We start from the raw sequence: 26,458 nt of genomic DNA, 5'->3' as shown, positions 1-26,458 counted from the left end.
TTTCTTGCAACTGTCGTGCTGCAGCAGCTTGCAGGTCGCAACGCAACCACATTCACTTTAATTACTTGCGATGCAGAAAGCGTGATACACTGATCTTTGACCATATGACCTGTCTCGTGGCCAAAGACGTGGTGTAGCCCGAGCCTAAAACTACTCCAGGTACTTATTTCACCTTATTTCAGAGGTAGTGATTTCACCTTCCTCTTGTATATCATTACGTCCCCACCTGCCCTCCCCTACAAAGTGTAGACCAAAAGCTGCAGTCTAGGAAAATCTGAACCCTGTAATTGGACTCTGGACTCTAAGGCCCTGTTCACACAGTTTTTTGCAGGCGAAAAATTTTGAACTGCCTGCACTCTCTTTGCCAATTTTTTTGCGCCGTTTTTTGGCCGCAGTCATTGAGCGAAAGCCGCGAAAGCCGCTTTTTCTGCTTCCCATTGACATGTCAATGGGAGGTCAGAGATTGAGACGCCGGAAGAAAGGGCATGCTGCAGAAAAAACGCTCGCGGGATAAAAACACCTCCGCCTCCCATCTTCAGCCGTTTTTTGGCGCGATTTCCGCAGCAAAAAACTCTGTGTGAACATACCCTAATTTTGCCTGTGCTCTGTAGTCATAGATGTAGGGAAAGAAACAGATAAAAGTACAGTACCTATATAGGTAAATGATGAGATGCTCACCTTTTAGGCAGTAAATTGGTGTGAAATTATTGATCACTGCAACGTCTATGAAAAAAATATCTAAGTAAAGGGTAATTATTAGGGTAACACATTTTGGGGCAGGTATTTATATAGGCACCTGCTGACATTTTGAAAGAAGGTAAAACTGTTAATCTTATCCCTGTACCCAATTCAACAGGCCCATGGACCCAACAAGGGTTGATCCCATCAGGACAAGCCATTTAAAAATATCCTACTAGGGTATATGGACATCCTTCCATGATGTCCCCCAACTCAGGACCCCCTCTATAAACCAGGGCATAGAACCACTGCAATGTGCATCTCTCACTCTGGAGGACTCCATATGCCATTGCCCATTTTTTTCATGGGGACCATATAACACCAATGTTTCCCATGGTGGAACAAACTCTTTAAGCACCTCTACAGTGTGAGAAATGCAAGATTGGGGTTAACTGGAATCACACCTAAACTTCTAGGTTTTCAGCAGAGTTTGGCTTTAAGTTTATTTAGTGCCTCAAAATCAAGTGGATGAGAACAGTGGAATTACTGCAGTCTATGTTTCCCTGTATGATATAATAACTAATACCTCTTTACAATATTGGTGATCTAAATTTTGGTAATTTTGTCGGGGGACTATGTAAAATCATGCTGGTGGTGCATAAATCTGTCCCTGTATGAATAATCAGTTTTCATGACAGTATATGTGCGGCTGATGGGACTTGGCCACTCCAAATATAACAAACTGATATCTTAAAAACTAAAACAGTGTTTCCATCAGTTAAGGGAGTAGGTTTGCTTGAGAAGATAGTTTAACCACTTAACGACCCAGCCATTTTTCATTTTTACGTTCTCGTTTTTGACCCCCCGCCTTCCAAGAGCCATAGCGTTTTTTATTTTTCTATTGAGACTATTTAAAGTACTGTATAATGTACTGGGAAACAGTGAAAAAAAAATCTTTGTGGGGTGGAATTGGGAAAAAACTAAATTCCTCCATTGTATTTTGGGTTTTGTTTTTGCGGCTTTCACCGTGCAGTAAAAACGAAAACGTAACTTTATTCTGCGTCTCAATACGATGGGATACCAAATTTACAAAGAAAAAACTATTTGTTAAAAGAAAAATTGTTCTGTTTCACCACATTCTGAGAGCCATAACATTTTTATTTTTCCGTCGATTTAGCAGTGTGAGGGCTTATTTTTTGCGGGGTGAGATGTAGTCTTTATTGGTACCATTTTTTTGTACATACAATTTTTTGAACACTTAATTCCTTTTTTTTTTTTTTTTTTTTTACGCTAAGGTGACCAAAAAACAACGATTCGTGAGTTTTGATTAAAAAAAATTACGCCGTTCACTGTGCGAGTTAAAGATTTGTATATATTTTTTTAGAGCTTGGACTTTTACGGACGCGGCGATACCAATTTTTTGTTGTTTAGTTGTTTTTTTTGAACTTTTAATATTTTTGTCTTTTTTTTAAACTTCTGAAAAATGTATTTAACTTTTTTTTTTTTTTTTACACATTTTATTAGTCAACCAGCGATCGTTAGAAATGTATTGACAATATACTGCAATTTTACAGGCTTCCACTAAGCCGTGCCGGAGGCAGACAGAAGGCAGACCTGGGGGCCTTTATTAGGCCCCCTGGCTGCCATGACAACCATCGGCACACCCCGATCGTGCTGTGGGGGGGGGGGGCTGTTGGGCTGTCACAATGGGCCACCTCCTCTTAATGGTTTAAATGCTGCGGTCGCTATTGACCGTGTCATTCAACTAAACGGCCAGGAGCGATCCTGTTCCTGGCCGTTAGAGCAGCGTGTCAGCTGTAACACACAGCTGCGGTGTATGGAGCAGGCTCAGCGCGCGTGAGCCCGCTCCAAACATCACCCCCCCTGCTTCATGACGTGTATTTTTGTCATAGGTCGGTAAGGGGTTAAAGGGTAACTAAACGTGCAACAAACTTCTGACATGTCATAGTGACATGTCAGAAGTTTTGATTGGTGGGGGTTCAGAGGCAGAAGCGTTCGTGTGAGCGCTGAGCCGTTTAGTTTCTGTTTGGCTTTTTCCGGAAAGCCGATGAAGCGGTATACGGGCTCATAGACTTTCTATTGAGCCCGTACACCGCTATATTGATTTCCAGAAAAAGCCAAACAGACATTAAGCAGCTCAGCTCTCACGCGAACGCTTCTGCAGCTTCGTTTTAGCGATTTAGCATCTTAGTGCTCGGACCCCCACCAATCAAAACTTCTGACATGTCACTATGACAGGTCAGAAGTTTGTAGAACGTTTAGTTACACTTTAACCAGAAATACTGACATTGAATATGTGTGGTCATCTTCTTACAGCACTGACACAATATTTATAACTTGCCCATTGTGCCTATTACTATTGTTGCCCGGCGCTCGAATGGGCAACTAGATCTTTCCTTGTGTGGCCGACTTAAATAAATAATCGGACTAGCCGTCCTTCTACAAAGATGAGGGTAATTTGTCTTTGCCACGGCTGCAGATTAAACAGCAGCGACCATTTGTTTGGACTATTTTGTGAAGGCTTTCAAATAACCTTCTAAATTTTCTTCTGCTTACAAGAAGAAGAAAAAATATTAAAATTTTGCATTGTGGATTCAGTCAGGCGGAGGACATGACTTGTGTAATCTTAATAAATCAGAGCATTCCCGTGTGGCAGAATCAACAGGGGTATAGTGAAGGGCAGTGCTGCATGTTGACCCAACCAAGAGCTTATGGAGAAATGATGTCCTGTTAAACAGACTCCCGTAGAGAAGCTCTGCATTTCCCCTGACAAATTGTATGCCCCTGACTGCAACATTCCTAACAAAATAGGGCTGATTTAGAAGTGCACAAACTACCCATTATCTTGCTGCATAAAAAGGCCATTTAAAGGAAAGCCTTAAGACTCTGGTCCCCAGGAAGCAGCCGATCTGAAAAATTATCTCCATCTGAAGCCACCAGTGCTGCTAACTGTTCCTGAGAAAATTCCTCATTTGAGGGGAGAAAGGAAAATGTTAAATTAACTCGGCTGCAAATATGTTTTTATTTTCTCCTTCAATTGCCTAAAATTGTCTCCAATCAAAGCCATGCGGATATAATGAATCTCCGGCATTCTCCCTGAAAGACGTTGACAAATATTTCAGAAAATGTCCCGTGCTTCTGTGAAAATATCCAATTTTAACGCAGTGTTTATTTGAAATCTTTGACGTCCGGATCAAATAAAGCTTCGTTCTTTGTGCCGGCATCATTAGTCTGAGTGTTATACAGTGGAGGATTTATATATTACATACATTCACTCGCATTTGTGTATAGATCTATATATAGATCTATATATATATATATATACACACACACACACACACACACACACACACACACACACACACACACACACACACTATTACACACATTCATAGAGGTGCAATGAAATAGACCAAGTCTCTGAGGAATGATTGAAATGCAATAATTGGGGAGGGCATCCCAAACATGTTGAATATATATTATTTAGTGTGAAATATGGTAGCACTTAAAGAGCAATATTTATATACGCAATGATGAATGGAAGAACGTCTTGTTTCATTGTACATCTAAATCTGCTCTTCGAACAGCTGATTTACAAAATTCTATATTTATCATTGCGGGATGGTTCAGCATATCTGCCTTCCATTGCTCCTATGGGATTTTATGATAGTTATTTTGTTTCTCTAAAGAATCACCCATCTTATTACAGCCTCTCTTAAAGACGGCCACATTCTCTAGGACATTATGCTAATACTTTTCATTTTTAAAAGCGTCGGTGGCGGCTGCTTGGTGAAAGATAAACATATATATGAGAAACCGATTAGAGGGAATCCCACTTCTCACAGACTCATATTTATGTACTGATGCTGACAATACTTCTAGATCCTAGAGTTATGATGAGGAAACACTACGGTTACAATGTAACATGTTGCTGGGTCTCTTATCTTATATATAGCGATATATATCAGGCTCCATTACTATCGACATGCAGCTTGAGGTACAGCACCCTATGTAATGTCTATTTCCTTACCTACCATAGAAATGAATGTAGAGAGCTGTGCACATTCCCGGCCACCTCTCCATTCATTATCCGACGGAATGTGGTGGCCGTCTCGCCAGGCAGGATGAGGGTCATGTTCTCGACATACGTGCGGATCCCAGAGTTGGGACTTCTATCATACATTATGGCAAATCTTGGGATATGCGATAAATGCCGGAGTTTGGAATAACCATTTAGTTGAATAAAATTCCTTTAATCCCGTATCTGAAACTCTAAGGGTATATTCACACAGCAAATGAAAAATGGTCGTAAAATACGGAGCGGTTTTCAAGGGAAGACAGCCTCTGATTTTCAGCAGTTTTTTATGCATAAAGTGTTTTTTGATGCGTTTTTTACGGCCGTTTTTAGAGCTGTTTTTCTATTGAGACAATAAAAAACGGGTCCAAAAACGGCTCAAGAAGTGACATGCACTTATTTTTTACAGAGCTTTTTTTACCCGCCATTTTTACAAACTGCTGCGCAAAAAGCCGCCCCGTGGGAATGAAACTCCGTTTTTCCCATTGAAATTAATGGCCAGATGTTTGGAGGCGTTAAGCCTCCATATTGTTAGCCGTTTTTCGGAAAGTTTACGGCTTGAAAATCAGCTGAAAATAAGCCGTGTGAACATACCCTAATAAGGTAAACAACAGATTATCTTGATATTTTTTCACGGTGTATTTTATGGTATTATTGTTTTGGACTTTTAGAGCATTTCTATGCAAATCTCTCTTTTGTTACTTGTCTGTGTACATTTTATAATCTGGAATGTTTTATATGAATGATTAGTGGTCATTATACAGTATAGAGAATACCATTGAACTGTGTTCTTCTAGTTGTTAGGATACTGATGCTGATTTACAGCAGCCTGTATTCTGTGAATGGAGTATTTACACTGGCTATAACCCAGTGTTGTGCAACCTGCAGTTCACCAGCTGTTGTGAAACTACAACTCCCATCAATGTCTATTTGGCAAGCTGAGAGTAAGGCTGGTTTCACACGAGCATGTTACGTCCGTAATGGATGGAACGTATTTCGGCCGCAAGTCCCGGAGTGAACACACTGCAGGGAGCCGGGCTCCTAGCATCATAGTTATGTATGATGCTAGGAGTCCCTGCCTCGCTGCAGGACAACTATCCCTTCCTGTAATCATGTTTTCAGTAATCATGTTTTCAGTACGGGACAGTAGTTCCACGGAGAGGCAGGGACTCCTAGTGTCGTACATAACTATGATGCTAGGAGCCCGGCTCCCTGCAGTGTGTTCACTCCGGGACTTGCGGGCGAAATACGTTCCGTCCATTACAGACGTAATGTGCTCGTGTGAACCCAGCCTTAGGCTTCATGCCCACTTCAGTCTTTTCCTTCAGGGTGCTATCTGTTTTTGTCACTGATAGCACCCTGAACCCATTCATTTCAATGGGCCCAAGCACACTTCAGTTATTTAAATGGATCCGTTGTTCTGTTCCATCAAAAGTAGAGCATGTCCTACTTTGGTCAGTGATTCAGTGACCGTGTGGCCCATAGAAGTCAATGGGTCAGTCAAAAAAACGGTTGGCACACGGAAGGCTTCCATGTGCCGTCCGTTTTTGACGGATCCGTTGCCATAGCAACGGCTGGGTGAGCCAAAGTTCACAGACTACAGTACACATTCATTCCTGAAGATGGATGTGGAGAGACTCATAGCATTGGTGCATGATCACCCAGAACTGTGGGATACGCGGGCAGAATGCTACCACGACTGCTATAAAAAGGACGCCGCGTGGGAGGAACTTGCCATGGAGCTTTTGACGCACAGATGGCAGCAGGGAACTAGTGCCCAGCGTCACAAAATAAGTAAGTGCACACATTTCACTCCAAAAATCCAAAAAAAACCAAAAAGCAAGCCAAGCAGAGTAATCTCAAACTGTTCTCTATGCTCTGAAAGCTGCAGAAAACAGCACCAAAAACTTATTGTAACCTTTCTATGGGTGTTTCCTGGGACATGTAACAAGTTCAAATGAAGTTTACCTTCCGTTTTTTAAATGGAAAAACGCAAGCACAACGTCCGTGTAAAACGGAACGGAAACGGAGTGCACACGGTAGCAAAAACTGACACACGGATCCGTCAGAAATGGCCGATAAAACGGTGATGGAAGTGTGCATGAAGCCTTAGGCCCCATGTCCACTTCAGTTTTTTCCTTCAGGGTGCTAGCCGTTTTTCTGACGGCTAGCACTCTGACCCATTCATTTCAATGGGGCCATGCACTCCAGTTTTTTTGAAGGTCCCGTTGCTCCATTCCGATCCAAAGTAGAGCATGTCCTACTTTGGTCCGGGATTCCGTGACCGTGAGGCCCATGCAAGTCAATGGGGCCGCCAAAAAACTGAAGGCACACGGAAGGCATCCGTGTGCCGTCCGTGTGTGACGGAGCCGTTGCCTAGCAATGGCCGGGCGGGCAGTAAAACATAACAGAAATATTACACTAATCGGTATCCACTTGTCTCTATCAATCACTGATAGAGAAAAGAGGCTGCTGATTAAAAATCAGTTCATACTTACCCGGTCGTTGTCTTGGTGACGAGTCCCTCTTCTTCCTCCAGTCCGACCTTCCAGAATGACGTGGCAGCCTGTGATTGGCTGCAGAGGCCGCTGCAGCCTGTGATTGGCTGCAGAGGCGGTCACGTGGGATGAAGCGTCATCCCTGGAGGCCGGCCTTCTGACGTGTGTGACCACCACTACAGCCTGTGATTGGCTGCAGCGGCGACATGGATGAAACGTCATCGCTGGAGGCCGGACAGGAGGAAAGTAAGTATGATTTTTTTTTTTATTACATTAAAATTGTATTTTCCGAGCGCCGACCATGGTACTGTCCAGGGTGCTGAAAGTGTTACCGGCGATCAGTGCAGCCCATTAACTCTTTCAGCACCCTGGACAGTACCATGCTCGGTGCACAGAAACGGAAACACGGAGTGCACACTGCCGATAAAACGGACACACGGATCCGTCAAAAACGGCCGTGAAAACAGTGTCGGAAGGGTGCACGAGGCCTCACAGTTTCAGCCGGAGGGCAGGTTACACATCACTGCTAGAACCAGTACCACATTGCAGCACTCTCGCGATGTTTGGTTATTATTGGATCACTCTGTTTATATTGTTTTAGGAAATTGCTCACACTGTAATTCCCCTTTGTAATATTAAATGTTGCTTCAAGCAGAAGTTGGTGAGGAATGTTTGTTAAGAGGACTACAACTTCTTGTATTCGGCTAGGAGGTAAAGGTTTCTTGCCTATTTCTTGCCTGGAAGGGAAGCGGCCACAGGGCTTTTCTTTCACTGCTTCAGGCAGAGAAAAAGTTGTGAAATTCTAGAGAATCGATTTTAGTGTAAACGAGCACAGGAAACATATCCCTCAAGGACGAGGGAGGGGGGGGGGGGATACGAATCCACAGACTGCCACACACTAGCAATGAAATACCAACCCAGAGGACAAGCGCTGTAATCCCATCAATGATGTACCAAAGCCATGATGGCTACCAGCCTGTGAATACCCACAGACCTCAATCCATTTTTATTTTATTCACACTGCAGTGTAATATTTCCTACCTCCCCTTAGCACCACACATACAGTGTACTTGAAAACAAAAATCTATAATATTGATCTTGCAATGTCACCACAATTATTCTTTTGAAACAGCCATTGAAAACAAATTACATTTGCTCTGCCTTTTCATCCGATCGCTCGGCGTGAGCAATGCTCAGTGTGGCCTCTAGCATTTTCGGCCCCCGGTGCCATATTACTAAAGACAACAGAAAATAAAGGCAACTTAGAGATACTTAAAGTATTTCTATGCTTTCCACACGCTGGAGGTGTTCATTTTGGGGATTGAATTAAAATGCTCTTTATCATTTATAGGGGTTCTTCAGCCTTTTATAAATAATAGAGCACTAGATCTGCTCACACTTACAAATGGGCACCCTGTGACCCTGATGGGGTGTGCGCCGCAGCTACAGGGGCTTGTTGTTTCCATGCCTAGTATACTGTATGTAACAGAAGTGTATGAAAGGCTGTGCACATTTACCATCCAGAGGGCAACTTTATATGTAAGACGGTATGACTGGGTAAGACTGCAGCTGCCCCCCATGCAGCTGCGGTCCCCTACATCAGCTACAAAGTGTTGGTGATGTCATCACCACTCATAAAACCAGCTTTATAAGGGTCGTTTCATCAAGAACAAAGCCCGGGATTTAGCCGATCACCACCAGTCTGGTTTCTGAAACCCCTGGCAAATATTTGATATCGCTGGGAGTAGTTGTGCCTGGCCATACATACTTATGTAGTATTAAATGCTGGCCCTATAATAGGTAGTCAGACCATCCAGGTAATAAATGGGGGGTCCTCAATGAAGGGAATATCCCTCTAAGACGTCCATATTCCTTAACAGGGCAGCAATGTGGTGGGTTGAATCAATATTCATCAAATTTCAGTGCAGTACCGAAAGAAGGATCTTTGGAATAAATCAACAGAATTTAAATTTTGGTGTTGTCTCTAATTGCTAAAAAAATTATTGGCCAACAAAATTACAACCAGCATAGTATGAAAGGTGGCGGCCGGTGTACGCATGTGTGTATATACATGTATACTCTTTATAGGCACGCTCTACGCTGCACATTGATGTAGCGTGCTGCCTCCACATCCCGTTTATTGCTGTATTAGTTCTAATTAAAATGAATTAACCCGGAGTTGTAAAATCAGATTTTCAGCTTTCCAGTTTGTAAACCCATTTAGCATGGACTTGTTAGAACTGTAAGTGACTCGGCAGCGCACAAATTACCATGATCCCTTTATTTTGAATGCAGTTTAAGACGTCTACTGTATTGGATACCAGGACCACGTTTATCATTGTATAGTGGTAAAATTATTGGTATTCAAAACATAAACATACAAGAAATGAAGATGTGGAAAAAGCCACCAACACGATAAGCTGGGTGTACAATGCGCTTGTTTTTTCACGGTGATGACTCCAAAGGGACCGGCGCTCAAGGCTGCATTTGACATTGAAGGAGGACGTAACCTCCTTTCTAAACAGTATAGATTTAACCCATAGCACGGCACAAAACTTTCTGATTTATACCCAGGTAGATCCTCCTGGTGGCGCTATGCTGGACTGCTTACAGTAAAGTTACTTCCACCATTCAAACACTTTTTATATAATACATGTCTCAAAAGATATGCAAAATGTTGTCATCTACAAATATAGTCATTCAGTTTACTACCACTATTCAAAACTTATGTCCAGTATATACATCGTTTTTCGGTTCAAGCAACAGAAAAATGTTTTGGCTGGTACAGGTACATTGATACCAAGATGATTTTACAGTATGAGGATATTATTTCCATGGGCGGAGCTGTGACAACCTCTCATTTTCATACAACGAGGGGATTGTTAGCATTTAAAAATCACAGGAAAACCAGAGCTGCAGTAATAGAAGAAGGAGATTGTACGTTTTGAATGGAGGGCTCCGTAAGTGAGACGGATTGGTGGCTCCTGAGTGCTACACGTTGTATTGGTACCAGGGCATTCTGGCATTGACAGGGTTAAGATCGTTCCGTTACATACTTTGCTGGTTCCAGGCAGCTACAGGGAAATGTCTGTGGAGTTTTCAGGGAACCTGTAGCCTTGTTGACATGAGCATCGCAGCATAACCCCTGCAGCCTCTTGATATGAAGCATTGATTTTGCTGTCTGGACGGAGTTCTAAAGCCATTCATTCTCTATGGTCAGGACTTGCTTGGCTAAGAAGAGAGAAGGAAAGGGAAAACTGTTGTTTTTCATTTTTTTTTCCACTCTGTTGCCTGCAGGTGAACTCCAAGAATGTATTATACCTTCTGAGAGACGATTTGATCAAACCGCATTTAGCTGGGGCTTCTAACCTAACAAACGTTTTTGCCAAATCCTAGAATCAAGTCCACTTATAACCTACATAGGTCCCCAACATCTTGCTTTCCAAGGAGACCTTCATAGGAGCCCCATCAGTTTAGTAAGTGAAGAAGTGTGAGATACGCATACCATGTAATAACGGAGGCTGGATTTTCCTGATTTAGCATGTTCTGGTTCACTAGTCAGAAATGTCAGCCAGCCGGTGCATTGTATGTATATGATGGACTATACAGCACAGCATGCTGTAATGATTAACGTTGACTGGAAGTAAAATCTTGCAGCTTCATAATATATCTTTATTTAGGGAGATGTTTTTAACATTAGTACAGAGGAAAAGTAGAGTAGGTGCCCGTTGCAACCAATCAGGTCGTTGATTTCAAGTAGAATCTGATTGGTTGCTATAGAAAATGACTGCATTTCTCCCTTGCACCGGTTTCGATACATCTCTTCCATTTTCTTTTTGCGGTTTCCACTGTTGTGCAGTGTAGAATTAATTTCCCGGAACTACATGGAAATTGTCAGCAAGCGGATGATGACAGATCTGTTGTTTTTTTTTATTATCTATATTTATTTAGTACTTTATTTTTCTAATTAATTACTCCTGTTATTTGGCGGTGTCTACTTGGCTTAACACTTTTAAAAAAACAAAACATAACCCAACTTATTAAAGAAAAACACATGTACTTCCTCATGATTCTAACAGTTAAAGGGGTTGTCCACAGGATAGGTCATCAGCATATGATCGTGGGGGACCCGCACTGGTCAGCTTCTCTGGTGGCCTCCGGGCAACGGACGTCCATGCCGAAAGCAGATGTCTCCGGTCACGGAATTGCGGCCGAGCTGCAGCACTAAGTGAATAGGAGCAGAGCTGCAGTTCTGCAGCAGGGCCGCTATTCAATGTATGGAGCCAACTATTTCTGGCTCCGTACACTGCATACTGTGCAATAACATCCAGTGCCCGCATATACTTAATATGTATTAACTTTTTGATTCACTTACTGTTAAAATATTGTTGTTTTACCCATGCAAATTCTGTGTGAAGTTACTGCCACTAGGTGTCTCCCTTCCTGTAATCTGCTGTCCACCCCCTGTTGTCAAGCAATATCCATCTCTAGTTACAGAGCAGAGGAGATGGACTGCAGGAAGTGGGGTGTGTCTCCTCACTGCCTGCCCATAGAAGTCTATGTAGAGGGGAGGGGGAGAAGAAAAAGGGAGCAGAGAGAGAGAGAGAGAGAGAGAGAGAGACAAACGCTGCTGCCCATAGAAGCCTATTGAAAGGGAAGGGGGAGAAAGGCGAGAGGGAGACACACATACATACTGCAGACTCTTGCAGTTTCTAGTAAGAGTTATATGTCACCCCAGTGCTGAATTCTCAGCTACACTGTTTATTACTGCTGTATAATCTGCTCCATGCGGTTTCTGTATATACGTGATAGAGATAGCAGAGCAGGATTCTCCTCTTCTCTTGTGTGTAGTGTAAAGAAAACATGATAGAAGTTAGACTCCGCCCTCTAGTTCACAAAGTACTCATAATTAAAGATAGAATCTGGCGAGGGGGGAAAACTGCTTAAAATTGCAGGATACAAGTCATACAACGGCCAGAAATAGCGTTATTCCTCATGTACACAGATATGACTGCTTATTCTGAAAAGTCACCTGAAATATTAGGGTACACTTTAATCAGATCATACATGTACTGACTCTACAGCCCTATGCAATGATTGGGCTCGCCGTTACATCCATGAAAAGCTCTCCGTATCTATGAAAAAGGAGAATAGTTGTATTCAATCTGATCTTTAGGCGTAGATGTAGTTATACTGGACGTGTTCTAGGGAGATCACTGTGGCAGTGAAAGATAAATGCTCACCTATTTAATTCCTTAAAGAGGTATTCCCATCTCAGATATTTATGGCATATTCATATTCACACTTTTGTCGAGATCAGGGGTCCCTCGATCCTGTCCCCCTCAACGTTGTTGCGATTACGTACACAGCGGAGCTCTCTCAGCTAAACGGTTTCTGTAACTCCCATAGAGGTGAATGGAATTTCCAGAAACAGCATAGCTCTCTGTACTATGATATTTGCATAATTCCAATTCACTTCTATGGAAGTTATGGAAACAGTGTGGCTCAGCAAACTCGGCTGTTTCGGGGACCCCGCCCAGATGCGGCGGACATCTGACAAGGCAGGGCTAAGGGTTTAGGTATCCCAGATCTCAAGATAAATGCGGTTCCCAGAAGTGGGACCCACGTATATCAGACATTAATGGCATATAGTTTTGGACATGCCATACAGGTCTGAGATGGGAATACCCCTTTAACCAGTTCAGGACCGGGCTATTTTGCGCCTTCAGGACCAGACACCGTTTAGCCATTTTTAGCACGTGTTAGTTAAATGGCTATAACGTTTTTATTTGTTGGGCTAACGACGTGATTTTTGCGGCGTTTTTTCCGTAGACAATGCAGGTTTCATTTTTTATCGTTTTTATACACACCTTTTTTGCTATTTTAGAATTTTTATTCATAAAGTTTGAAAATAATAGTAAAAAAATAAGCTTTTTTACGTTTCAGCTATTTTTTGGGGGTAATAACATAGTTTTAACCTAAAATAGACCTTTTATTTGTGATCGTCATTGTCTACCGTAAATTTTAATATATTACATGTCTATATTAGGGTAATTGGGTCAGCGCTAGCGTTACAACAATGATTGGCGGGGGGAACGGGTTTTTTTTGGGGGTGGGTATTTTATGTGTATTTATTATTACATTTTTTTTGCACTTTACTTTATTATTTTTTTATTACTATGGTCTGTCCCCCAAAGGTCAAAAAAGACCTTTGGGGAACTTTATATATTTTTTTTCTTTTTTTTTACACCATCTTTTCCACTGTAACTGGAGCTGCACAGCAGCCCCAGTTACAGGGGAAATCAGCCCTCTCACAGTGACGATTGTCACTAATAGGGCTGTGCTGGGTCTTGTAAGACCCACCAGCAGTCTGTCACTAACGGCACCCGGCGATCATGTGACCAGTCACATGAACACCGGGAGGAATAGAGACAGCGCCGCTGCTGCTGTCTCTATTCCTATACACAGCGTTCATTGAACGCTGTGTAAAAACACATCGGAGAAGACAGAAGCAGCGAAAGCTACTTCTATCCTCTCCTCAGGGTCCCCGGCAGTCACTGACAGCCGGAGACCCGACATTCAGCTGCCCGATCGCGCGGGCAGCAAGTTAAAACCCGAGCCGTAAAAAGTCTATGGCTCGGGTTTTAAGGACCCTCACCGCAGGCCGTAAATATACAGCCAGCGGTCGGGAACCAGTTAAAGAGGCTCTGTCACCAGATTTTGCAACCCCTATCTGCTATTGCAGCAGATAGGCGCTGCAATGTAGATTACAGTAGCGTTTTTATTTTTTAAAAACGAGCATTTTTGGCCAAGTTATGGCCATTTTTGTATTTATGCAAATGAGGCTTGCAAAAGTACAACTGGGCGTGTATTATGTGCGTACATCGGGGCGTGTTTACTACTTTTACTAGCTGGGCGTTCTGATGAGAAGTATCATCCACTTCTCTTCAGAACGCCCAGCTTCTGGCAGTGCAGATCTGTGACATCACTCACAGGTCCTGCATCGTGTCGGCCACATCGGCACCAGAGGCTACAGTTGGTTTGTCCGGATGAATAGGGCTAAGCTGCAATACCAGACACAGCCCATGAACAGGAGTGGTGCTGTTTCATGGAAAAGGAAAGAAAACAAAACCAGACCCTGATTCTCTAATCGTAAACAACTTCTGTTAGAATGGACATGAGTAAACTGGGCTCTATCTCACAGCTTCAATAAAATATATATATATCCATGAAGGCTCCTAAGACTACACTATACTCAAAAGATGTTTTTCATACAAAAATTAATGAAGCACGCAGAATACTAAATACGAGACCCTTGATAGTACGTGACTCTAAGAGGGATGCGCGCACATCCCTGCATATTACATAATAAAAAAAGAACAATAAAGTAGTGTTTTATATATTGTTTTTGCTTTTTTTTAATAAAGGGATATTTTCTTAATCTTTTTCAAGATAGCTGCTACGACCTAAAGTGGTTATGTATTAACTCGTTAGAGCCCAGTCCAGTCTGGATGTCAGGCTTAAAAACATTTCCCATCCTCTGCTCCCAAACTACGGACAACGATTTAAGAATGGAAATAGACCAGAACCAAAATAAATGCAAATAAGAAGATGATTTTTTTTTTTTTAGCTTGATTAGCCAAGCCAATGGAAAATTCTAGAAAACGTATACAATTACTTTAACTGTCATCCGCTGGCAATTGTAATTGACATGATTTGTACAAGATGCAGTGTAATAACTGAATATATTAAAAAAGGAGAAAAAAAAAAAAAAGCTCATGGCTTGATTACCGGGAGAACATTACTAGTGCCAAAGTATTATTAACAACACAATTATCATGGCTTCCCTAGGATACGCTCTCAGCCCTTCAATGCATTAGCGAACCTTTGCTAACGAAGAAAAAATTAAAGTACAGCAAATTTCTAAGCTCCCGTTGTACCCAATATCATTAAAAATTTATAAAACTTCCCCTGTACATGACAAGTGTTTGGTTTAAATGAAGATCAGCCGGCAGCACAATGCAGAAAGCTTGTCGATGTCTTTGTATCTTCCTTCCTTGGTGTTATTTTTTTTTTTTTGTTCATCGTAGACCTCCCCCAAGAAACACTACCTCCATCCAGCTGAAATATGTAACCATTACAGAGTGACAGCTTGACACGCAATGACCTGTCAGAACATTAATCTCTCAATGTTTTATTTTAGTGAGGAGCCAAACTGCAGAAAAAATAAGCAAGTTGTTTCAAGGCTTGGAATCAGATCAAACATTCCTGGCATCTCCACTTACCAGACCTTTGATTTACAATGGATCTGTCAGAGGCTGATTAGACACTGTGTGTTTAAAAACCTATAGATGTTCCTCAATTGCACAAGCGCTCCCCTTCTGTTAGGAGGGAGCAGCCCATCTCCCTTTGTTTCAGTCAGCCAGCAAGACCATGAGATGTATTGTACCCGGCAGTTTACCTTGCTGACATGTATACAGGAGGCTTCAAAAAATAATGACTTAGAAGCTTCCACTCATCATGTCTATGGAAATTCCATTGCTAACAGATAGGGTTGCCTCTTTCCAATGAGCTTCTGCTTGGTTCGGTTAGGGTTTTCCACAAAAACATTGGAGGCGTCACTGGAGTAGCATGGGCCCAACCATGGAATATGGTCTTGAGGACTGAGCCATACAGAACATGTGTCTTATTATTTCATTGTAAAGTCTGCATCCAGTAGGATCAATATTTTATTTCACAACTGAAGAAGAGATCCCAGAATTGGGGTCATTGTCTGCTGGACCAAAGTTCTCAATTTTGAAGAAATACTGTAATAGTAAAGCATGTTTTCCAGTTTATGCAATGGACTTGATGGGCATATAAGATATGTGTGTTGCTGACTGTCAGGTACTCTTATCATCTGCTCCCGGTGGAAAATTAGATCGGTCATGTTTGATTTTCACTGACTATCCTATTGTTTTCCCAGCCTCACCCCAGGTGAGCATAGCCAGAGTGGTGTACGGCAGCCGCTCGTGTCCATTGAGATTTGATTTGTACATTCAGATAAAAGGTGAAATCAGATGTGACAATTATTGGTGGGTCATTCATTGGTGTTGGAAATTCTCCTTTGCTCTTATTTAAAAGAGACACTAAAACCACAAGGAGTGGGGAAAAGAAAGCGCAGAACAAATCACTATTTGTTTGCATGGGCTTTTGCTAGGTCCTGAAAAAAAAAAAAAAGGAGTCTTGCTTGGCCTCCATTGTAGATACCATGGGAAGGTTTGTGCCCTAGCAGAGACGAGCGCTGCCACATTTATTAAAATCTCATTTTTTTTCTGTTATAGGGGGAGGTGCAGAATAAAATAAAAAAAATATGGATATAATGGCTTGTACTGTTTTTTTGTTGTATTTTTTCTAAGCTGAGCTAAGGGTTTTATTTTTTTGTATTCTTCTATAAGGGTGTGTTCACATGTCACGGTTATATTGTGTTCTTTAGTGAAAATTGCAAATTTAATCGCAAAACCGTTGCAAAAAGCGCTGCAGTGACTGCAACACCTTCAGTACTGAATTGAGCCATGTGTCAGGTTCAAATCATCTTGTGTAAGGCTAAGCTTAAGCAGAATGATATGACTGATAATGGCATTTTAGGATATTCATATGTGCAATACGAGGCTAATTAGCCACGGGTGTACGGCCCTGAAGCTTCCAAGCATTCTGGGTAATATGTCTCATTCCTGTTTGTGTACGGACTCGTGGTCTAGTAGCCTCTTATTCAGAATATTTAGACATTAGGAAAATCTGAAAAAAATATGTAATCAGAGGAGGATGAGAAGATTTTCCAGTGTGTTTTTCTTCTCTGAAACCTGTTCACTGATTGCAGGTAAAATGTCTCATATGATTACCATTCCTCTGATTAGTGGAAACATCATGATACATTGTATCATGAGTTGAGTGCAATTAACACTCCTCCAAAACAATTGTTTCTTCCAGTGGTCAATGTGTTGCTATGGAGACCAACCAGTCACCAAGCAGTCACTTAACTAAATTACAGCATTATCAGAACACGATGCCTTTTGTTTTCCATAATATAATTTTGTGGTATTTAAAAATTTTTGCAATGGTCCTACCTACAATCCCCTATTATGTGAATTAACAAACAAATGCTTATTTTGCAGATTGTATTAACGATATTGAAATGTTCGGCTAGGTCTCCCCAGAGTGCAGAAACTTTAATTAGTCTGACAATTTTCTGGGCTGAGGATTGTGGACTTATAGAAAATCCCCACAGAAATTCTCCACCAGAGAAGAGACAGAACGAGGTTTGTGGCTGCACAATGACACCAATTAAGTGTTCATTGTTAATGATGCTAAAATGACACTGGATGCCGGCATCCTGCGTATGCCACTTCATCAGCGCAATACGTTTCTATTTTACTGTTTTTAGAATAAACCAATTAAATGAATATTTGTACAATGATTTACGGAGCTTTCAGACGAGTCAAAAGTAATAAAGTCCAAAAAGGTCATCGTCACGATTCTGAAGTTGCTCTTGCTCATACTTCAGCTCTGCAGCATCTAAACCTTGTCTGGGGTTTTCTTCTTTAGAAAACCTATTTTCAAACACACTTCTTCAACATTGTCAGTTAACAGAGGGAATTCTGACATTTGGTGCCCTATCTATAAGTGGTTCTTGCTCTGGAGGACACAGCATAGTGATTGCAATGGGAATTGTGCAATGCTTTATTACTCCTGTGGTGGTGCTGCAGGGAAGTTGAACACTTGCTTCTGGCTTCTCCCACAGATTACAGCTGATAACTGGGGGTTCCAGCAGAATACCCTGTGATCAGAAAGATCTCCTAACGATAAGCTAACAAAAGGAAATTGTCCAATCGCTTAATGTCTCCTTTTTGGAAGATTCTATACAATTTAGTTAATTTTACATTTGTATCATTGTAATTTTTTCACACCAATTTTTTACACTTTTTTTCAGCAGCTGAAAAAAAATAGCTGGGCAGAATTTCAGGTATTGTGTGGCAGATTCATGCAGGTTTACTGAAGGTATAGGTAGATATCACAAAGTAGAATACTCCCTAGTGCTCAGGGAGTGCAGGTTCTCATTGAAGAGACACAGCTGGTATGGTGTCTCACAGGCAATGCTCCATGGGAAAAAGTATGCAAATTAGCCCTCCTCCAGAAAAAGGAAAACCATCTCTCTGGTGCCACCTATTGGAGATAGCTTCCCTGTAAGTCAATGTCCGACTTATAGAAGAGCCTGGAAACATGACTAGGGATTTTAGCCAAGCCAGATTCTCCTCCAAAAAGAAGAGAAACGCATCTGTAGACGGCTGTTTCAGGTTTTTTTTTTGCCCCCTCAACAGTACAGAGCAGGGTGCTGGCAGGGCGAGAGGAGAGTTGATATCTATCTAGAAACTTGTTTTGCCACCTAAGTGCAAAGAAGAACAAACAAACAATTGTGCCCTCTCTACTTTCTCACTTTATTATTTTAACGTAATCCACATAGTTAGATCGAAATCACCTGAGGACCCCTTTCCACCCTTGTATTTTTTTTAATTATTTTTTTGTGTATTAAGCAAAGTTTCCTTTGTGACATGCACCTGATGGACTATTGACCTGCACAGGCATAATGCTTAATGATTTTCCATTTTATAATATAGAATATGGTTATACAGTACATATAAGATATGTGTGTTGCTGATTGTCAGGTACTCTTATCATCTGCTGTCAGTGGAAAATTAGATCTGTCATGTTTGATTTTCAATGACTATCCTATTGTTTTCCCAGCATCACCCCAGGTGAGCATAGACAGAGTGTTGTATGGCAGCCGCTTTTTTGTCCATTGGGATTTACTTTGTACATTCAGATAAAAGGTGAAATCAGACGTAACAATAGTTGGTTAGAAACTTCTTATATGTATGTAATCTTCTGGCGGATATATTATTATTTTAACAAAGGGGATAACCAAGAGTGTCCAGATTCAGCTAAATCAGTCATGATCAATTTCCTTACTAAAATTTAGATATACGGTATATTGAAAATAAGTCATATACTAACCAAAACGAAAAACTGCATATTCTGCAAATAATCTAGATTATGAGCACTTGTTGGTATTAAGTGAATTAACTCACATTCTAGAGTGGCTTTCCATCACTGAGAACCTTTCTTCCTTTGCCTTATGCACCAGCAAACATACTGATACAATTTAAAGGTCATGTTCTTTTCAAACTGACAAGCCCCTCCGAAATTTTGACGAGAGTCCTTCTAAGACCTGCACCACTTCCAATGAAATGGAATTAAGTTAAGCATCAGTTGATGTGAGCTCGATCATGTGAGCTGATTACAACTCGTAACCATGGAGAGGAGTGATTCAAAGTGTGACGGACAACCTTTCACAGCAAGACGACGTGGTGTTGACAAGAATAAGTAACTAACTAACTCACTAAAGAAAGAGAGGCGAGGTGATCAAAGATGTAATCGCCATACGGAGACCTCAATAGCTCAGCAGCATGAGATACATGTAAGATGCCTTTAAATCTTTAAATGTTTTTTATGAAATTGTTTTATATTCATTTTATAGTAGGCCGTGCCTTTAAAATGAGTGTCACCGTTGCTAATAAAATGTCTTAACGTAATATCCCAGAAGTTCGATGCTTAGCCAAAATATAATGCATTCCAACTCTCACAGAGCCTTATTGACCATGAAGGAACACATGGTACCCGCAAGCTTTGCTATTTTACAGATTTCTCCGTTCCCTTTTGTTAAACACTGACACTCACGTTAAGGCCCTCACACGGCCACAGTAGGAACAATAGACCCCAAATGGGGCTATTCACACGGCCAATATCTTGACGGCCCAGTAAACCGAGCCGTCAAAAAATGGAACATGTCCTATTTTGGGCCAGACGGCTCCCATAGAAGTCTATGGGGCCGAGCAAGGCACGGCTGCCACTTGGATGCGTTCCAAGTGATGGCCGTGTTTTCTGCCGCTCGCTCTCTCCTCCTCCTCACAGTGCAAATGTGAAGAGGAGGAGGAGAAGATTTGCTCCCTGTAGGAGCGGAATCCCTAATCCCCTGCATTCCCGAAGCTGTGGCCAGGGATTCCGCTTCAGGAGAAGTCCCTGACTTCACTGTCCATATATGGACGCTGTCGTGCAAATAGAGCCTAACTAAAGCTGGTCATACAATTGGTCGATCATGCCATACACTTGTATTTTCAGGCGACAATGGCCAAAATCGGCCATTTGAGATGTTAATTATCTTATATGTATGGCCAGCTTAAGACTGGTAGAAAAAAATGCCAAATGTATCTAAATTATCTATGGTGTTTAAATGGAGCTTAACCCCTTCCCAAGATTCGGCATAACTGTACGTCATAGTTGTGAAGGACTTCCTGCAAATTGCCATACAGTTATGGTAGAGCTGGAAGCGAGCACTGTATCTAATGATACGGTGATAAAGTAAAGATGGCTCTTAACTCAGTGTCAAGGGGGCCACCAAGGCGCCCCCCCCCCACACAGTGCGATTGCATTGTCAATTCTGACCGGCCAATAAAAGCGTTTAGGGGCCAAACTCCACAAGTTGTGCCACAGGGTACAGTGAATGGTGATGATTGGTGCTGTATATGACAGCACCAATCACCATCATGTGCCAAATTTTCTTGAAAACATGAAAACTTGGTACTAAATTTATAAGCTGTCTACTGTCCTAGAAAAATAAAAGGACGTTCACAAAATGATGTAAACATAAAGAGATATATGGGAAATGTCAATTAGTATAGATTTTGTCGTGCTATTACTACCTGTCTATCAAGCAGATAAATTCAAATTTACAAACATGCTACTTTCTCCAAATTTTCTCTACATTTTGTGGCTTTTCACAAACACTGAATGTATCAGCCAAATTTTACCACTAGCATAAAGTACAATGTGTCACGAGAAAACAGTCTCAGAATCGCTTGGATACGTGAAAGCATTCCAAAGTTATTACCACATAAAGTGACACGTCGGAGTTAAAAAATGCGGCTCTGTCAGGAAGGTCAAATCAGGCTGTGTTGAGGGGTTAAATGGGTTATATGACATTTTCATCTGCGGGCTGTGTGTAGTATTTACTTGAATGGGGCTGGGCTGCAATACCAAACACAGGCCATAGACCAGACTGGTGCTCTTTCTGAACAAATGGTCTTCTAATCTCTTAGCCGCCCTTTAATACCTGCACAAAATAATCACCCCTCATACATATGAGACCCATACATTACAGCAAAACCCAGACTGAGAGGTGGATCAGAACAAGCCCAAATGGCGTGGTCTTCTGCTGGACCTTTGGGGTCCTGTTGTATTAGGGGCACAGTATTGGGTGTCAAAGCCTGGGCATACAGGGGGATCTTCTGGAACTCTGATGGCTAGTCTGACCCTGACTGAGTGCTATTTTGTGCCACCCAGACAATTCTTATATTCCTTGAAACTGACCCTTGCCTACATAGTGAGCACATGGGCTGTTTTCAGAACAATGATGTTCTATGGGTGTATTCACATGTCCTATTTTTGGCCGTTTTAACGGCCTGACGGCCCCCATAGAAGTTAATGGATCAGTTTTTAACGGCTGTCTACATGTAACAACCGTTAAAAACAGGTCTGTGACATGGGGATTGGCAAGGGAACTACTAGTTCCCTTGCTGGCTTTCGGCGGCTCGATGACACACACTCCCCGATGTAGCGCCGACCTCTTCACGTGTGGTCTCTCGTCTTCACGGGTTCTGCGAAGGCGACGGGAGGACGCCATCGCGCCGCCTTCACAGATCCCGTGCAGACGAGAGACCACACGTGAAGACGAGCTGCAACAGTGAGTGTCATCGCGTTGCCTTCGCGTATCCAGTGAAGAAGAGAGACCTTACCTGAGAAGACAGCGCTATATCGGTGAGTATGTAGGGTATTCATGTAGGGCTGTGTGGCATCATATACAGGAGGGCTGTGTGTCATCTACAGGGAGGCTGTGTGGCATACACAGGGAGGTGTGTGGCATCATATACATCGAAGCTGTGTGTCATCTACAGTGAGTTCTGTGGCATCATATACAGGTGTTTGGCATCATATACAGGAGGTGTGTGACATGTACAGGAGGTGTGTGTTTCATCATATACAGGAGGTGTGTGTTGCATCATATACAAGGAGGTGTGTGTTGCATCATATACAGGGAGGTGTGTGTTGCATCATATACAGGGAGGTGTGTGGCATCATATACAGGGAGGCTGTAAATAGTGTCTAGGTGAACATGTGACCTTCCTTTGGGCGTTTTCAGGGGGTTGGGACAAAAAAAGCCTGACCAATGAAATTCATCCGTTTTTTTAACGGCCATGAAAACTGATGCAAAACGGCTGTCAAACAGCCATTAAAAGCTTCGGTTTTGTTTTTTTGTGTTTATGCCACACACGACGGTGAAAAAAAATGGGCATTAAAAACTGATCAACTGTCAGTTTTTCATGGCCGTTTTGCATCAGTGTCTCCAAATTTTCATCCATTTCCAGTCCGTCTGTCCGTTTCTAATGGCCGTTTGAAATCCATTTTGCATCTGTTTTTCATGGCCGTTTTTTCTCCCAACCCCCTAAAAACACCCAAAGGAAGGTCGTTGTCATGATTGTTTCACAGCCCCCCTGTATATTATGGCACACAGCCCCCCTGTAGATGATGGCACACAGCCCCCCTGTAGATGATGGCACACAGACCCCCTGTAGATGATGCCACACAGACCCCCTTTATATGATATCATACAGCCCCCCTGTGGATGATGGCACACAGACCCCCTGTAGATGATGCCACACACACACCTCTCCGGAGAAAGACCCACCCCCTCTTTAGTAATCTTCCGGGACTGTCTCTGTAAATTCAGGACAGTCCCAAAAAATTCGGTATCGTTAACAACAATGCCCCCTGTACTAGCGCCACACTACCCTTGTAGTGAGCGCAACAATGCCCTACATGCTCACCGATGCAGCGCCGTCTACTTCACGTTTGGCCTCTAGTCTCATGGGTTCTGCGAAGGCGGCGCGATGACATCATCTCGTCGCCTGCGCAGAACCAGTGAGACTAAAGACCACACCTGAAGAGGACGGCGCTGCATCGGTGAGTATGTGTCATCGCGCCACCGATAGCCAGCAAGGGAACCAATAGTTCCCTTGCATCTTGAGGCCCCATGTCACAGATCTGTTTTTAACGTTTGTTACATGTATTGACAGCCGTTAAAAACGGATCCATTGACTTCAATGGGGGCCGTGAAAACGGTCAAAAATAGGACATGTCCTATTTTTTGACGGCCAATATTCACGGGCCGTTAAAAAAACAGCCATGTGAATACACCCATAGAACATCGTTGTTCAGAAAACGGCAGTGTAAATGTAGCCTTACTCTATATTGTGTCCAAAAATAAAATCGTAGCAAAGATCTCTTAACAGTAATGTCCCTTTAAAACAAAACAAATTGTATTTTTAACTTTGAATAGAATATATAAAACAAAAATGTAATTCAGGAACTTGCTCAACATACATTCCACGAGCGTTAAAGAAGCGGTTCTCTGAGGATTTATTAGTCTAAACTAGTTTTTTATCTGCCAAGTAGAAGGGAGACGGCGTTTGAACTATTTTGTTTATCTGCCTGACACAGAAATCATTCATCAGAAATTAAATCAATCCAATTTCATACATTTAAGACTATATTAATTTTTGCCGTGCTCTTTGAAGTGGGCTGTCAAATGAATAAAATAGAGATCAACTTAAGTAATTATTCCAATGAGCTGTTAATACTTCCCTCTGTTTCTATGATGTAAAGGATGGAGATGTACTCGACGGTCTTAAAATAGCATTCGCTAAACACTGAAGAATCCAGGCGGAACGCGTGTTGCTGGACATCGCCATCCAAATTTGGGTATTGTACCTTGGGGAATGTTGTAGATTGAAGGAAATGAAGGTCAGAGGATATAATGACTTGTGAAGTTAAGGAAAATACATTTTTTTCATTTACACATCTTTGTATCAATCTCAAGAAGATGGCAAAGGGAGGACTGAGGAATTTTTCTTAGCATTTTTTTTGCTATCAGAAAAATGTAATACAATGTAATACAAAAATTCTGTTAAAAACCCATTTCCCATTTAATGTTACCCACATTAAGATTTCCTAACTCCAGGATGGATCCACAAGCATGGGTCAAGGTTAGGGGTTACCGGGGCATGTTATCAGCTCCTTTCCCCCCACATAAAAGTTAAGAGAAAGTTGTGCCCAACCAGTTCAGAGCATCCTAAATTCTTGAATTGCATCATAATCCTGGATTGGGACTCGAGTGAGCCTCATGAAAAAGCCTCATGTTTTTTTGCCCATTCATGTAGGTGTTCTGATTGGATCCCTGCAGAACTAAATTCTCTTCAGTCATTCCTTGCAGAAAAGTAGCTGTCAGGACTGTACATTATCAAGACTCAAACCACTTCTCACTCATGTTTTGGATAGGTCTGTGGCTCTGTATACTATATAGGCCAAATGCCATGAAGAAGGGAGAAGGGTTAATTCCACATGCTTATCAAGATTTCCAGGGGATTCATTCAAAGGGGTGTTTCGGAAAGTCGAGGAATCACAGTAAAACACAATAGATTAATAAAACCCCATGTGCATGATCGTCTTACAGAACTGATCCCGAATTTGATCCCATAGAAACCTATGGGCCCATACTGTACCTCTTTGTGCTCCAAGCTCATACGGAGGGATACCGAGGTTTACTCTTTACAGATTCTATAAGAAAACTGTGGCATTATTTATTTCTCTTGCTTATACAGCACCAACATATTCCGCAGCGCTGTACAAAAATCAACGAAACATCGTTGATCGGCGCTCGCTTGCTCCTGTCACACGGATCTATGGATGGGGAGGAGCGCTCGTTACTCCGATCACTCGTCCCCATACATTATTATCATGTCGGCAGCGCGTCTCCCTGTTTACACACCAAGAAGTGCTGCCGAGAACGATAATATTTTACTTTTTTAAAATGATACGACCAGCAGATGATCGAGCGTTTGCTCATTCATCTGCTGATCGTTCCCCTGTTTACACAGCGCAATTATTGGCAACGAGCGTTATATTAACTCTCGTCTGCCCGATAATCGTCCTGTGTTACTTCTCCAGATAACTCAGACAATTACAATACTTTGTCGCCCTTTGTTTCTGATAGATCTGATAGACGTGGTCTCACATTTCCTTAACCCCTTAAGGACGCAGCCTAGTTTTGGCCTTAAGGCTCAGAGCCCATTTTTCAAATCTGACATATTTCACTTTATGTGGTAATAACGTCGGAATGCTTAAACCTACCCAAGCGATTCTGAGATTGTTTTCTCGTGACACATTGGGCTTCATGTTCGTGGTAAAATTTGGTCGATATATTCAGTGTTTATTGGTGAAAAATTGCAAAATGTAGAGAAAATTTTGAAAAAATTGCATTTTTCTGAATTTAAATGCATCTGCTTGTAAAACAGACGGTTATACCACCCAAAATAGTTACTAGTTCACATTTCCCATATGTCTACTTTAGATTGGCATCGTTTTTTGAACATTTTTTTATTTTTCTTGGACGTTACAAGGCTTAGAACATAAACAGCAATTTCTCATATTTTTAAGAAAATTTCAAAAGCCTTTTTTTTAAGGTACCTCTTGAGTTCTGAAGTGTCTTTGTGGGGCCTATGTATTAGAAACCCTGATAAAACACCCCATTTTAAAAACTAGACCCCTCAAAGTATTCAAAACAGCAGTTAGAAAGTTTTTTAACCCTTCAGGCATTTCACAGGAATTAAAGCAAAGTGGAGGTGAAATTTGCAAATTTCATTTTTCTTGCTGAATTTCAATTTTATTCATTTTTTTTTCTGTAACACAGAAGGTTTTACCAGAGAAACACTACTAAATATGTATTCTCCAGATTCTGCAGTTTTTAGAAATGTCCCACATGTGGCCCTACTGCGCTCGTGGACTAAAACACAAGCCCTAGAAGCAAAGAAGCACCTAGTGCATTTTGAGGCCCCTTTTTTATTAGAATATATTTTAGGCAGCATGCCAGGTTTGAAGAGGTGTTGAGGTGTCAAAACAGTAGGAATCCCCCAATAGTGACCCAATTTTGGAAACTACACCCCTCAAGGAATTCATTTAGGGTTGTTGTTACCATTTT

General features: G+C 41.8%; 2 long non-coding RNA genes across 4 annotated transcripts in view; one reads left to right on the top strand and one right to left on the bottom strand.

Moving 5' to 3' along the window:
- The window catches only part of LOC142661119 (uncharacterized), a 336,310-nt gene that overhangs the window by 276,728 nt on the left and 33,124 nt on the right, over positions 1-26,458 (top strand). The window lies entirely within an intron of this gene.
- The window catches only part of LOC142661118 (uncharacterized), a 246,350-nt gene continuing 243,765 nt past the window's right edge, over positions 23,874-26,458 (bottom strand). Inside the window, exon 8 of the long non-coding RNA XR_012850635.1 lies at positions 23,874-24,192. This is a non-coding gene — a long non-coding RNA (uncharacterized LOC142661118). The remainder of the gene's footprint in view (positions 24,193-26,458) is intronic.

The sequence above is a fragment of the Rhinoderma darwinii genome, chromosome 9, assembly GCF_050947455.1.
Source record: "Rhinoderma darwinii isolate aRhiDar2 chromosome 9, aRhiDar2.hap1, whole genome shotgun sequence".
NCBI lineage: Eukaryota > Metazoa > Chordata > Amphibia > Anura > Rhinodermatidae > Rhinoderma > Rhinoderma darwinii.
The sequence above is the reverse complement of the archived record's forward strand: the minus strand, read 5'-3'. Positions and strand labels throughout refer to the sequence as shown.